The following is a 14,853-nucleotide window of genomic DNA, read 5'->3' on the forward strand; positions in this document are numbered from 1 at the left end:
CTTAGTACTGAATGGTCTGGTGGTGTGTCAGGTGCTACAAAATATCTTTTGAAAGAGTTCATGGAAATTAAACGTATTGTTTCATCATGATGATAAAGTTATTCAATAGAATCCGGATTTTCACACCAAAGGTTTCTTTGAAACATTGGAGTGTCAAAAAAAAAAACGAATAAATAAAATAAAACAAAGTAAATAAAAAAAAAAACAACAACATAAAAACCCCAATGCTGGCTTTATCCACGTTTGAGCCAATATTGGATTACAACAACCCACCATTTTTTTAGAGTGAAACATCATGTTTGTGTGTATATTAAAGAGTCGGTCTATAGAACTTGAAAACCAATGCAACGTTGTTGGACTACAGGGCCAGATTTTAGCATTTCTTTAAGTGACTTCGCCAACTACTTGCCTGACATGCATAAAACAACATGATTAGTAGACTTTGAATTTTTGTGAACAAAAATTGATTTAAGTACTGTCGTCTGTTCCCAAAACTTTCAAAAACACAAAAGTAAAACCTCTTCTATAGTCTGTATCATGAAGCATTGGTCTTTTACTCAAGGACAATACATAAGTGTCTTTGTGTCCTTCACAAAGGACGAGAGCAGAGAACCTGACAGTTTCTCAGGAGCGATGTGCACATTCCCCAAGTGCACTATGGGATATGATCACCTTGTCCCAGAATCGTATTACTTTCCTCTGACCTTCCCATCCTCATGTCACCCTTTCTCCTTTGGTGTCATCTAACACTTGTCACAAACCTTGCATCCCATTTTCTCATTCTTTCAGAATCCTGACTGTCTGCAACAGCCCTGCATAATGTTTGCAGTTGTGTCTCATTGAGTTTTGAATGTCTCCAATTAATCTCCCACAAAGCACCAGCAAGACAATAATAGGCCGTTTGAATGCAATTGGCCTGTGAAGTCTATGAAAGAGAGAGAGACTCTAGAAATGCATGTACATTTACTCTATACGTGTCTGATTCACTGTCCAACCAGGAGAACGATAAAATGCTTAATGTTTTCATGAGAGCACAAGTGAATGGCTTTGCTTTTATACACTCTATTAATGTGTAATTATAATTCAGATGAAAAGAGAGCTATTATCGTTGCGCTGATGAGGCACAGCTCGTTCGCTCTTACCCACTATTCAAAAGCTCTTATTACGATGTTCAATGTCACTGCGACTGCCTGAGCCTCAGCGCTGATGCACAAAGATGTCTGTATGCCTTTTGTTCAGCTGGAAAATTCACAGAACTGCCTGGCTCTTTTCTTCTAGTTGAATATCATTGCTGTGTTTTATTTATGGAGTAATGCAAAACTCAGTTTGTTTTTTGATTGGTTGAGTTAAGCAGTCGGTAGAGCAATTGTTTAATAAGAATACAATTGCTCAATTAAAATGCTAAATGATGTTTGAGAACTTTATTTTTATATTTTAGCAAGATATTAATAGTTTTATCCAGCATTAAAGAGCCCCTATTCTGCATTATAAAAGGTCATTTGGTTTGGTTTCCAACAACTATACGTGCTGATCTGCATGCAAGGTCAAAACACTTATATCATAAACGTCTTATATTATGCATTTATTTTTATGTATTTATCTCAATGACTCTCATAATATTTGTTCAGCGAATTATTATTATTATTTTTTTCTCTGCAAACCTCTCCTTTGTGTGAGGCTTATCTGCTGTGATTGGTCCGATGACCCAGTCTTTTTAATTGGTCAATTGGGTTCAGTGCGAGACAGAGAGAAACGCCCACCACAGTTATGAAGTAACACAGAGTATGTGAGAGCCCAATGCAGGAAAGCAATGCAGTTAAACACCAGCATATTACTCTACTCTTAAACCTAACCCCAGGCAATAACAACAACACACATTCAGTATTAATCCACAAAGTGGCAAACTACTTTGAAAATTGACTGTGCCGCAGTCAGAAAACTCATTTAAATCAGTAAAGAAAGAAGCACATGCTGCGTTTTCAACGTGGTTTTGGAGACAATATGTGAAAAGCCACAAAGATTTAACCTGAGGGATACATTACAAGCACTGATCAATAATGGATAAGTGATTACAAGCCACACATGACGATTACAAGTTAAAACACACAGTTAAATACATATCTTGAAAACTATACAAAACGAGGCAAAAATTGAATTACACTTACGTGTTATGATCCAGAGGAAGAAGAAACTAGTTAACAGTTACTTAACAGTAACAGTTACTGAAGTCCCTGTCAAAGTCTGACAAAGTACTATCAAATAACTCCCCCCCCCAACCCCCCCAAAAAATAAAATTCAAAAATTACAGGAAAAAACACAGCACTATGTTGGTTATACTGTGGTATTGTTGTGAAAATTAACTTTAACCCTTTATTCCCCATAGCCAAGTCTCCATCTGTCAGAGATCATCATCTTTGTGTCATGATCAAACCCGAGATCCCCCGCGCTCTGCTAGTGTCTGAAGGGAAAGGTGTGTTTACGGTTTATCGGAACCTGTTTTCATTTACTTAGAGCTGTGTTACACACGGCATGGAAGTTTATTTTTAAAAACCCATACTAGGGGCTCTTTAAATTCCGAAATTAGAATGTTTTCTTAAAGGGGACCAACTGTAAAATAAGTTTCTGTAAGGTCCCTAGTGTATATATGTATTGTCAGCTCAAAATATCCCATACATAATGTTTTTTACTTCTTTGAAAATGCCCTTTTTAGGCTTTGATCTTAATTGTGCCATTTTGGTGACTGTCGCTTTAAATTCAAATTAAGGCGGAGCTACAAAACAAGACTAATCTCCTCTGCTACTGAGGGACGGATCTTTATGGGTGTAGTTTTTCCACTCTGATGACACTGTTCAAAGGGAAAATGCCCATCAAAGTATTTTTGCAGACAGCTTTTATTAAGTATGTTTATAAAAACAAAAATTAAATGAATACAATTTTACTATTATAAGCATGCAGCTTAAATTCACATATTTTGGCCACACAACTTTGATTGAAACCCCTTATTAAAAGTGATTTTTGCAAAATAGGTCCCCTTTAAAGGATCATGACTTGTGATTATATTGCAGGTTTGCTGCATTTGCTGATTAAAATAATTGCAGATAGGTGTGCAGATGATATTTATTTAAAAGTTTAAAAAAAAGTGCATTACAATAATGTGTATGTCTAATATATTGTATAGCCATAGTTCTGTCATGTCCTGGATGAGAATAAAGCTTATCTTCAAGTGCACATATGGGCAAACTGATAAACCTCTTTCTGAGAATGGCTTAATATGTTTGAGTTCTTCACTGAGTGCAAAAATCCTGTTCTATCAGAGATTTGCTCTTGATATCTGTTCAAGCATATTTACTCCTCTTGTCAAGTTAAAGGTCATTTTTAGAGATCCTATGAATAATATTATGTATCTGTGGAAATTCATGACAGTTTTTATTTTTTATTTTATTTTAATAACACAGTTTCGTTTCTTTTATTCTTTAATAGGACATTTAAAAATATATTAATGCACATATACTTAAAATTAATAAAATAAAACAACTTTAAAATATACAGTGTAGTTTGTGCTTGTTTTTTGACATATGGCTGCACACTTTTTTAGACATTAATTTGGCCACGGGATAGATAATAAATAATTTGACCATAAACATGAACTTTTTGATTTAATAATTCTGAATAAACATGTAATCGTCTTGGGTTTTTTGGTGTTATATCTAATAATAATTATATGAGTTTAAAAGCTTTAAAAAAGTCATTGTCCCATTTTGGGCCCTATATACAGCCAACACAATGAGGCACAAGATGTGCACGGTGGAATTTGTTGCTATTTTCAGACCAGCGCAACTCTAATTTTCACAATTTGTGCCACATTTTTTAAATAGCAAATCTTTTTGCCTCATGGATGTTCTGGTCTAGAAAGGAGTTGTCTTAAGGTACATTGTTGATGCACTGCTATTTTGATGAACTGAAATAGACTGCACCATTGACCAACTAAAATCTGGTCCAGCACAGAGCATGTGCCTATGAAGGTTCAGATGATTACACATTGCTTAATACACACAGGATGTACAGCAATGCACAAATATCTTTACATATGAAAAAAAAATTAAGGATTAAAATGTTTACAAAAATAGTTTTTTTTTTTTTTTAATAAATATAAAAACAACAACCTCCATGCCTTTTTTATGTCTCGGGGCTTTTTCAGTTTATTCACGAACATTTGCATTTGTATAATGTTATTACTATTATTATTTATTATATGCATATTTATGTTTGTTTTAATAAAAAAAAAAGTTTCGATTTGTCCATCTGTCGAGTTTTGGATGTGTGCATCACCATATGGAGCATAAGAATAAGACGTGTGTTTAGGTATAACTCAGTTTTTTGTCCACACTTCTGTATTGTTGTTAATTTATTTGTTTGCTGGAAACTAGAACTGAATTTAGTTTTTAAATAATGTTTTTGTGCTTAACAAACAAAAACAAATATGTAGACTAATGAATTCCTTACTCCATAAAAGTAAAGGAGTACAGTAAAGAATTAAAGTAAAGCAGTCAACAGATGGTTTGTTTAACTATTTTCTCAGTAAAGTAAGTAAAGTATTCAGTTTTTCCACTCATAAATGCCGCCATGTAATTAGGAAATGCACCATGGCACAACGCAAGGGAATGAGAGACTCTCATTGATTTAATGCACATTATGCTCAACACAGACCCAAACTCATTAAGAGAATAAGCACAACAATATATATATCTTTCAGAATAATCTCAAAGTTTTAAGCAAAATAAAGTTAAACCTCTGAGTTTATATCATACAATTCTGACTTTTTATAACAATTTGAAGAAAAAAGATTGCAAGTAAATAAACTTACTATTTAGAAAAACTCACTCAGAGCTGTTAAATATAATCCCACAATTTTGAATCGTGAAATTTTAAAGTTTTATATACATTTTGTTTCTCTCATTTGGGAATTTATAGGTTTTTTTGCTGTTCTTTTTTCATCTTCTCAGAATTAAATCATGTAAATATAGTTTTGAAAGTTAGAATTTGAGTTATAAACTCATTTCATTTGTGAGCAAAAGTATACTTGTAAGACAAAAAGTTGCAATTACACCTGGTAACACTTAATTTAAAAATGTTCTTACACATGCTCCATGTATTTTATTGATTTCAGTCAATGACTCATAATTCCACGTAAATAACCCTGAGCGAACCCAACCATATAGTTAATATATGTAATTAATTACTGTGTAGTTAAATTAATCTATATTTTTATTATTATGTGTATGTGTACTTGTGCGTTCCATAGTAGACACAAGCCTACATACAAGTGCTTCCACATGCATAAGAGCATTTTGACCTTTGTTATACAATTCAAGAGCCTTTTTGTGTGCACATGTATGTATTACGGGAGGACTGTGTGAATTTGTAAAGATAACCATTTAAAATGAATGATGTTTTGCTTCACTTAAGCACATCATTATGGGAGATGAGTGCATGAAAAGTGCTCAAACATATGTCTCTCCTGACACTGAGCTCCTTAAGAATGTCAGTGCCAGTGAGAGCCTGTTAATCTAATATACGAGTGTGTGTGTGTGTGTATGTGTGGATAAGCAGGATAGAGAGAGAAAGATGTTTTTTTTTACCCCAACACACATCTTGGAAGATTCTAGAAGACTTATAAATATCTCTGTTGCTTACTAATGCATTCCCCATTGGCACAGTGTGTGGAAGGTGACAGTCTTTGTGCATACGTGTGCGTGTGTGTGTTTTGAAGAGAAATACGTGTGTGAAAGTGTTACTTCGCACCTTAGGATGGAAGGTAATGTAGTCCGACTCAGACCAAAAATAAATAAGTAAACAAGGGAGAAAAAAGATGACAATGACACATTCATTCTTTGAAAAAAAAAAAGTGGGAAATGTTGAAAGTGAGGCGTATGACAGTGAATGTTATACGTCAAAGTGGAAGACTGGTGTCAAGATGTTGTTGAGGGAACTTTTCAGAGCCATAAACACATCGCTGCCGGCAAAACTTTCTGTTAGGGGGGAAATCGAAATTTAAAGATCTCAAAATAAAGGACGAGAATAAACCAGATGGGTCCTGAATACTGATTTGAAGGTCAGGGCATTGATTGCTTTGTGTAGACATTCAAATGTTATATTTTTCAGCTTTGCAGAGTCTAGTATCTAAAAAACCTTCTGAAAGAAAAAATAAAACAAAAATATGGAGAGTTTTGGTGTTTTGCTTCCTTCAAGATTCACCTCAGGTCAACATCAATAATGTACAGCATCTATGCCAGACTAACACTGAAGAGAGTCACACACTGGACAGGAGGCACTGTGTTGTGGCATGTTTTTAAAATTGGAATGCATTATTTCTATACACACATCAGCAGCGGCACTCTGTGTCTGTTTGTTGTGTCTAATTATGACTCCAACTGTTTTGGACCATTGTTGTGAGCTGAATGCTACACATGTGAGTTGTCCTATAGTCATGATACAATACGACATTGCACTGCACTACTAGGCTGCCAGCTTGCTAGCTACAGTAATGGAACTGTTATAATAGAATAAGCATTCATCTTTTTAATATCGACAGGTGCAAAAAAAATTATGTGCGCTCTCATGATTAGCAAAATTTATTGCTTCTGTTTTTCAGTTTCTGTCAAAATTTAAGCTGCTGTCCTGTGATTTAACCTAAATTGAAAAGTTTTATATTTAAACAATGCAAGGACTGAATATTTAAATCAACAGTTCCCAAAATGTGGATCGGAGAACCCATTGGGGTCACAGGATAATGAGGGCGGTTGCTTGGTGATTTCCAAAAATCTAATAAATTTAATAAAACTGTTAGAATTACCATACTTTATTCATTTTAATACATTGAAAAAAACAAACAAACAAACAAACATGCAAATAAAAAGCCATCAGCCTTTTCTTTGTTAGTTTTTTTTTGTTGTTGTTGTTTTCTATTGAATTAGGATCCCTAGGTCGCCTCACAGCAAGAAGGTCGCTGGTTAGAGTCCCGGTTGGGTCAGATGGCATTTCTGTGTGGAGTTTACATGTTCTCCCTGTGTTCGCGTGGGTTTCCTCTGGGTGCTTTGCTTTCCCAGTCCAAAAACATGTGCTATGAGTGAATATGCCAAGTTGTCCGTAGTGTATGTGTGTATGTCCTGGTCCTAAAGTTTAAGGGTTGAGCGTTAATCTAACGACACAAAACATCAATATGGTGCGGCTAAAAATATCAACTTCGATATAAACGTGGGTTTTCTGCAAAGACATGTGCTAGAGGTGAATTGGATAAACTAAATTGGTCGTAGTGTATGTGTGTGAATGTAAGAGTGAATGGGTGTTTTCCACTGTTGGGTTGCAACTGGAATGTCATCCACTGCATAAAATATATGCTGGGTAAGTTGATGGTTCAGGGACTAAGCCGAAAAAAAAAAAAAAATTAATGAATGAGATCATTAACAACACAGCAATAGCAGTTGCGGCAGATTGATTTTACAGCACAATGTTAAACGTTGACACCTTTAAGGCACTCACATACATTCAAAATAAATCCCATGATTCAATATGGATGATCTTCCAGTGTCGGTCTCCAAAATTAAACCAAGAATAGACTTGTGCTGTAAACATTGTGCCAACCAGTCTCATTGAGTGAGATTAAACAAATTAATAAATATCTATAAAATATATAAATGGTTGTTAGACACTTTTTGTCGGTTATGGTCATGTTTTTAATTCCTATAGGTGTATATGTATGTGTGAAATGTTAGCATGTTTATAACTACCTCTTAAGATTGTGGGGGTTGCGAGTAACTATAAATGTTATTTTGGGGATCTCGGGCTAAAAAGTTTGGGAACCCCTGATTTAGTATGCCTCATAAAACATCTTCGGAAAATTAAAGATATTATATCAACAAGTAACCTTTTCTGGGTTATATTATTGCAGATATAACTGGTTTATATGAACCGTTGAAACATCTGGAACATCTAGAAATTAATATATAATAATAATAGAAAGTACGAGCAAGAATGTTGGTTACACTTTACGTTAAGGTCTCCCTGTTACAGTGTAACTATTCATTAAACTACTGAATATGAATGCATGTACTTACTATATGATTAGGGTTAGAGTTTGGGTTACGCTTATGGTTAGTTGCATGTAATTATGTATTACTAATTAAGTAAGGACATGAAACATGATGCACAGGCAGTCGATTTTAGTTGATTTATGTTTTAATTAAATTGGATGTATGGATTGTTTTGTTATCAGTGCCATGTGTGATTAAACTCCTTTATGTGGTTTAAGGTCAACATTTCCCTGCTTTTTAAAGTTTTGGATATCACTGTCAATGAGGGAGGTGTGTAAAGGAAGCACTGCAGCAGGATGGGCTTGTTAAGGGCTGTTCTTTGTACTGTGTTCAGAGTAAGAAGGCTAAAAGACAGTCCTGCCTCCTGCCTGCTTATTCTGCTAGGTCTCTCACATCAGAGATCCTCACAGGGGTGATGTGTGTGAGACACTAGTGTACTTCCTGCTGGTCTACCATAGCATCCCGCTAGAAGTTTAGTTCTGTTGGACATTATAGCCAGGTTATTTTAGCTCCAGTTTCCCCACATGCAGCCAATTATGACAAAAAACTAACACCTTAAACTAATTGTTAAAAATAAAAAGAAATGTTACCTAAACTTTTCTTGAGCTGGGGATAAAAATAATAAAGAATCGTGGCACTAATAAACTAAATAAATTAATAAATAAATATATAAATAAATAAAAACATTTTAAAGGACTAGTGTAATACAAAAATATATTCAGGATAAGATAAGGATATCTATTAGATAGTGTGCTCTAAAACAGTGAAAAAAATGCATTTAGAATATAAATAAACATACAAAGATAAACATGTAAAGCTTGCAGTTTGTCACTTCTTCTTAATTATTTTCTTTTCACGTCACCTCATACTTTAGTTTCTCATCAAATCATGACCAATCAAATGTTCTCTAGTACACTCACAAAATAATTACTGGTGCTTGTTCAAACTACCTATTTCATTGTTCTATGTTCAGTACACCTACATTTGTAAACCATTGAGTTAACTTAAGCGTTTTGTGTTGGGACAACATGAAGGAATTGTGTTGGTCCAACTACCAGGTTAGGGATTTGTAGTTCCCCACATGCTTTGCGTGGGATTTATTTAGGAGAGGGAAATGTTGACAATACAAGTAATCTTAGGTGTTTAAAGTTAATAGAAAGGCTTGTTAAGTTTAATCTTCCCTATGGTTTGAAGATGTAGAATATTTTTGTGTAATCCTTTGAGTTTTGAGATCGACACCTTGCAGAAGCACTCATGCTGAAGGTGTTGGCAGCTTAATTAGCAAAAATGCAGTTTGTTGCTTTGCTCAGTGAGCAATAACTGTCCTAAAATTAGTTCTGAGTCTCAATCAACTGTATGTGTAACTCAATAAATATGCTTAAAATGGCTCTTTTATTTCATTTAGGATAACTTTAAATAAAACAAAGATGCTTTAAAATATATGACACATAATAGACATACAAGATATTATCAGACCTTTCAGTTTAAGTTACAAATGTATTTAAACTTTTATTTGATAAAATCATGTTGGACCAACTCAATAGCACTTAATTGTGTAAATTTGTATCATTTTTATGTTTTTTTGGTGCTAAACAAATTTATTGGATTTATTGTTCTGTCACACCCTCAGCTCGTTCCCGCAGCCCCAATCACCGCTCTCCTTCACCAGCCAGCACACACCACACCCATGAACTATCACCTCATTACTGATCACCTGCACCCACAATCACCAATGCACTAAGGCTCATCTCATTCATTCTCTCATCAGCTGGAATCAAAGTCAGATGGTTCTCCTCACCGGCTCTTCCTCTTGTACTCTTCCGTAGATGTCCTCCTCCTCCTTTGGATACAAACATGCCTGATTAAGGGAAGTGGCTAAAGCTATGTTGGTGTATTACTGAAGATCTGAAACTTACCATTTGAACTGTGTGTGAGATTGCTCTCCCTCTGCTTCATCTCTCAGCATTTGTTGCTTTGCACAAAAAATCTTCCTTGTGTAACCGTGACAAGTTCATCCAATAAGTTTTTTTTTTTTTGAGTGTATCTGACATGTCCCGTCCCCTTCAAGATGGTTCTTATTTGCTTTTCATTTGATGCGCTTGATCTCAACCACCTTCACTGACAAAGCTGTGATAAAAATGAAACACTATTGTCTTTTTAAAAATGTATTTATTTTTAAGTGGAGGAACTAATATATGTCCCACCCTCTCTTTATTTTTCAGTTGAGATTGTCAAACATTGAATAAAAAATGCTCATTTCAAAACACTTCGCAGGACCTTTAAAATATGAAACATACATTAAACAATACTGCTATTACTATTCTTACCCACCTCAAACTTTTGAATGTCACTGTGTGTGAATAAAACAGTAAATTATAATTTTCATTACATTATTAACCATTCACTAGCAAATGTTGTATTAGTATTTGTATGCCATGATAGAGTTACCACATTAATTATTTACTCACTTTCTAAATAAAAATAGCTTTCAGCATTCAGTAACTGTTGCATCATCTCACTTAACTTGAGCACCCACTAACAATTTTCCAGCGTTTCAGAACACATCATATCTTCAGAGTTACTGCTGGGTGCAGAAGTAAATTTGTACTTTTTTTTTTTTCTTTTCCAAATAGCCACATCCGTCTAAACCTGTGTGTGTTAGTGTGACTCCATCAGTGTTTCTGTTCCTGCGATGAACTATTGGCTTGGGTCCACAGCTCTTCATACACACTTCAGCGCCCGATGCCCTGCTCTCAGCTCTCTGTTGCCCAGGAAACAACCTTCTCAGTGCCACAGGCAAGGGTGGGCGCCATTGTGGAGCTCTCGAGTAGAGCACTTCAGCTCACAGGACTCTAATTCCCTCTCCATGCTTTCTGTCCAATCCCTCTACCTCTGCTGTTCATTATCTTTCGCTATTGTGTGTTTGTGTGTGTGTGTGTGTGTGTGTGTGTGTTTGTGTGTGTGTGTGTGTGTGTGTGTGTGTGTGTGTGTGTGTGTGTGTGTGTGTGTAAACCCTTGAGTGTCTCTGTTTGGTAGCTATACAAAAATCCTCATTCTAATTATTATAATGGTATCATTTTAATAACATCAGTACACTCAATCTCATGCAACACTGTATTATAGCTTTAAATTTATCGGAAAGAAAAATATGTTCCGATATGTATGCTTGATTAAACACAACTATAAAAACTCAAGTTTTCTTTATGGTATTGATTACTTACTTGTTTATGCTCAAATAGCAATACACAGCATTCAACATACTGTAAATATTAACTCTTAGAATCTTTCCAATTTTGGTAATGGGATGAAAAGTATAATAATATTATACTTATAAGAAGCACAAATTTAATCAACATCACACTGTAAAAAATGTTGTAGAAAGTGTTCCACACAATTTATTCATGTTGTCCCAACACAAATAGATTAAGTTAACTTAACACTTTTAACAAATTTATGTGGATTGCACATAAAAATATTAATCTGTCCCAATGAAATCTCAAGAATTTTGTTGCTTCTGCTCATTTTAAATAAGTAGTTTGAATAAGTATGGGCGAGGCAGTGGCGCAGTAGGTAGTGCTGTTACCTCACAGCAAGAAGGTCGCTGGTTCGAACATTGGCCTAGTTGGCGTTTCTGTGTGGAGTTTGCATGCTTTCCCAGCCTTCGCGTGGGTTTCCTCCGGGTGCTCCGGTTTTCCCCCACAGTCCAAAGACATGCGGTACAGGTGAATTGGGTAAGCTAAATTGTCCGTAGTGTATGAGTGTTTGTGTAAATGTGTGTGTGGATGTTTCCCAGAGATGGATTGCGGCTGAAAGGGCATCTGCTGCGTAAAAACTTGCTGGATAAGTTGGCGGTTCATTCCGCTGTGGCGACCCTGGGTTAATAAAGGGACTAAGCCGACAAGAAAATAAATGAATGAGTTTGAACAAGTAAAAAAAAAAAATTTGAATGCAAGAGCAAATGCAAGATTACATAAAATCAGCCTTACAAATTGTGAATACACAACAGTTACTTTGTAATTTGCAGATTAAGTGAATATTATATATCTTAAAGCGGTGGTTCATTCTGCTGTGGTGACCAGTGGTGGAAAGAGTACTTAAAAATCATAGTCAAGTGAAAGTACCATTACTTGCCTAAAAATGTAGTGTAAATAGAGTTGAAGTATCTGTTGTAAATATAACTCAAAGTATAAGTAAAAAGTAGCCCTTTTAAACTACTTAAGAGTAGCGAGTATTAAGCTGAGAAAGGTTGATGCATTTACATGTAATTTGTGCATGTGTGTGCAAATGTAACATTTTGTAGTGCATTTAGTTATTGTTTAAGGCCATTTCTGTCATCTTACAGTAAACGCCTGTCATCTTCTCATCAGTGACATTCAGTCTACAGAAAAATGGTTTTTAAAAAGTAAAAACTGCTTTTATTCTATCTGAAATTAAACAAATGAGACTTTTCCCAGAAGAAAAAAAAAATATTATCAGACATACTGTGAAAACGTCCTTGCTCTGTTAAACATAATTTGAGAAATATATTAAAAAAAAAAAAAAAATCAAAGGGGGGCTAATAATTCAGACTTCAACCTTATCTTCTTGGACACTTTTAATGCTTCCAAACAGTTTGCTGCATGTCTTGAGGTAGTTCAGTATGATGCGATTTACTTTCTATATGTGATTTGGTGGGACAGGAATTGCATGACTTATTTTTCTAATCCACATAAAGAGGAAAAAATAAAGTAGTGACTGCACGTTGAAGAAAAGTAGTGGAGTAAAAGTACACATTACTAAGATACATTACTAAAAATGTACTCAAGGAAAAGTAAAAGTACAAATTTTAAAAATTTAGTAAATTACGATTCCTGAGAAAAGGCTACTTAATTACAGTAATTTGTTACTTGACACTACTGGTGAAGACCCCTGTTAAGTAAGGTACTAAGCCAAAGGAAAATGAATGAAAGAATGAATGAATATGTCTTAAAGCGATGGTCTTAAAATCAATTCCTTAAGGGCCGCAGCTCTGCATAGTTTATTTCCATCCAGCTCCAACTTAAACCTGCTCAATAGTCTATAGTAGTCTTGAACACCTTGATTAGTTGGATCAGCTGTGTTTGATTAGGGTTGGAGCAAAACTGTGCAGAGTTGCAGACCTCAAGGAATCAAGTTTAAGACCAATGTCTTAATACCACATTTAATGTAATGCTAGATTTGGATACTATTAATTTTTATTTGATAAAAATAATGGTGCCATTATTTATAAATGAATACATGTATTTATAAAAATTGCATCAAATTGCTCAAAAGTCACAATAAAGTAATTTTTAATGTAAAGGCAAGGCAAGTTTATTTATATAGCACATTTGTTATTATACACAATGTCAATTTAAAGTGTGTTACATAAACAAGAATAAAAGAGACAAGTAAAAGAAAATAAAAACCAAAGAATATTTAAAAAAAAAACAGATTAAAATATTATCTGTCAAATGGAGCACAGTGTTCATTCAGTAAAGGCACAGCTAAACCGATGTGTTTCCAGTCTTGATTGGAATGTGCCTAATGTTGGAGCACCTCTGATCATTTCTGGAAGCTGAAAAAGCACTCACATGTCTCTGTTTGGTAGCTCCACCATCTACATGTAAAATATCCTGCCTTGGACCTCATTCTAATTATTATAATGGTATAATTTTTATTACATCACAACTTTACTGCATGCAGCACTTTGTAATGCTTTAACATTTATCAGAAAGAAAGCTTTAATCCCACGATGCACTCAGTGCCAAAAGCAAGAAACATAAACACAGCTTAAAACTTTAAACTCTACTGTATAAGTTTTCTTTACGATATCGGTTACTTACATGCTGTTTTAGGACTCAGTCCAAACAAGACTGCATTAATCAGAATGCTTTGTTCATGTTGGAGTCTCAGCAGGTCTTGTCCTGAAACCCAAAACCCTTCTGTTATCTGGATGAATCTGAGGGAGAAGGGGACAGGATCATTATTAAATTCATTAGGTAATTAATTCAATTTCACTAAAGCTGCTCCGCATTACTTAAATGAGTATTTTAATGTGAAGCAGACTCTGGGTGAAACATCACAGAAAGAGCACGCAGGGCGTGAAAACAAACAGTCGCTGGATCTCGATGACACAGCGTTGCATTGTGAAACGTCTCCAGTGAGAAGTAATGACAGAGTTTCTTTATGCTAAATGCTGTAAAACTGATTTACGAGTGCAGTTACATTTTTGCAGGTTTGGCTGTTTTGCAAAATAATGTCATGTGGCACTTTTTTTTCGTTCTCTTGACATGCATCATTTCAATCTCCTGCCACTAGCAGTTTGCAGCAGTTAATTTGATAATTGCCTCTTCTTTATTTATGCTTATGAATATTCAGCTGCTTTATTTCATCTCTTCACGGCTGATTGTTTAATATATGCTGTCCTGAAAAGGTTAAGCGATCGCTGATCACTGACTGATCGAAACAGGCTCAGAAATTTAGTTTTTACTTTAAAGGGAAATACTTGTCGTCCTATTTCTGAAGCATGATGTGCTGTCGCCTCACAGCAAGAAAGTTGCTGGTTCGAACCTCGGCTGGGCCAGCTGGCGTTTCTGTGTGGAGTTTCCCTGCCTTCGCGTGGGTTTCTTCCGGGTGCTCCCCCACAGTCCAAAGACATGCAATACAGGTGCATTGGGTAGGCTAAATTGTCCGTAGTGTATGAGTGTGTATGGATGTTTTGCAGAGATGGGTTGCAGCTGGAAGGGCATCCGCTGCATAAAAC

At 35.2% G+C, this 14,853-nt stretch overlaps 1 protein-coding gene across 7 annotated transcripts in view; it reads left to right on the forward strand.

Moving 5' to 3' along the window:
• The window catches only part of LOC141376138 (uncharacterized), a 1,104,960-nt gene that overhangs the window by 486,252 nt on the left and 603,855 nt on the right, over positions 1–14,853 (forward strand). Inside the window, exon 7 of one of the 7 annotated variants that reach the window (XR_012385421.1) lies at positions 9,859–10,350. The exons of the other annotated variants lie outside the window; for them this stretch is intronic. The gene's annotated coding sequence lies outside the window, so the exon portion shown is untranslated. Of the gene's footprint in view, positions 1–9,858; positions 10,351–14,853 lie in introns of those variants that run through there. 7 annotated transcript variants of the gene reach the window in all.

This window comes from Danio rerio, chromosome 9 (assembly GCF_049306965.1).
Source record: "Danio rerio strain Tuebingen ecotype United States chromosome 9, GRCz12tu, whole genome shotgun sequence".
In the NCBI taxonomy this organism is placed as follows: domain Eukaryota; kingdom Metazoa; phylum Chordata; class Actinopteri; order Cypriniformes; family Danionidae; genus Danio; species Danio rerio.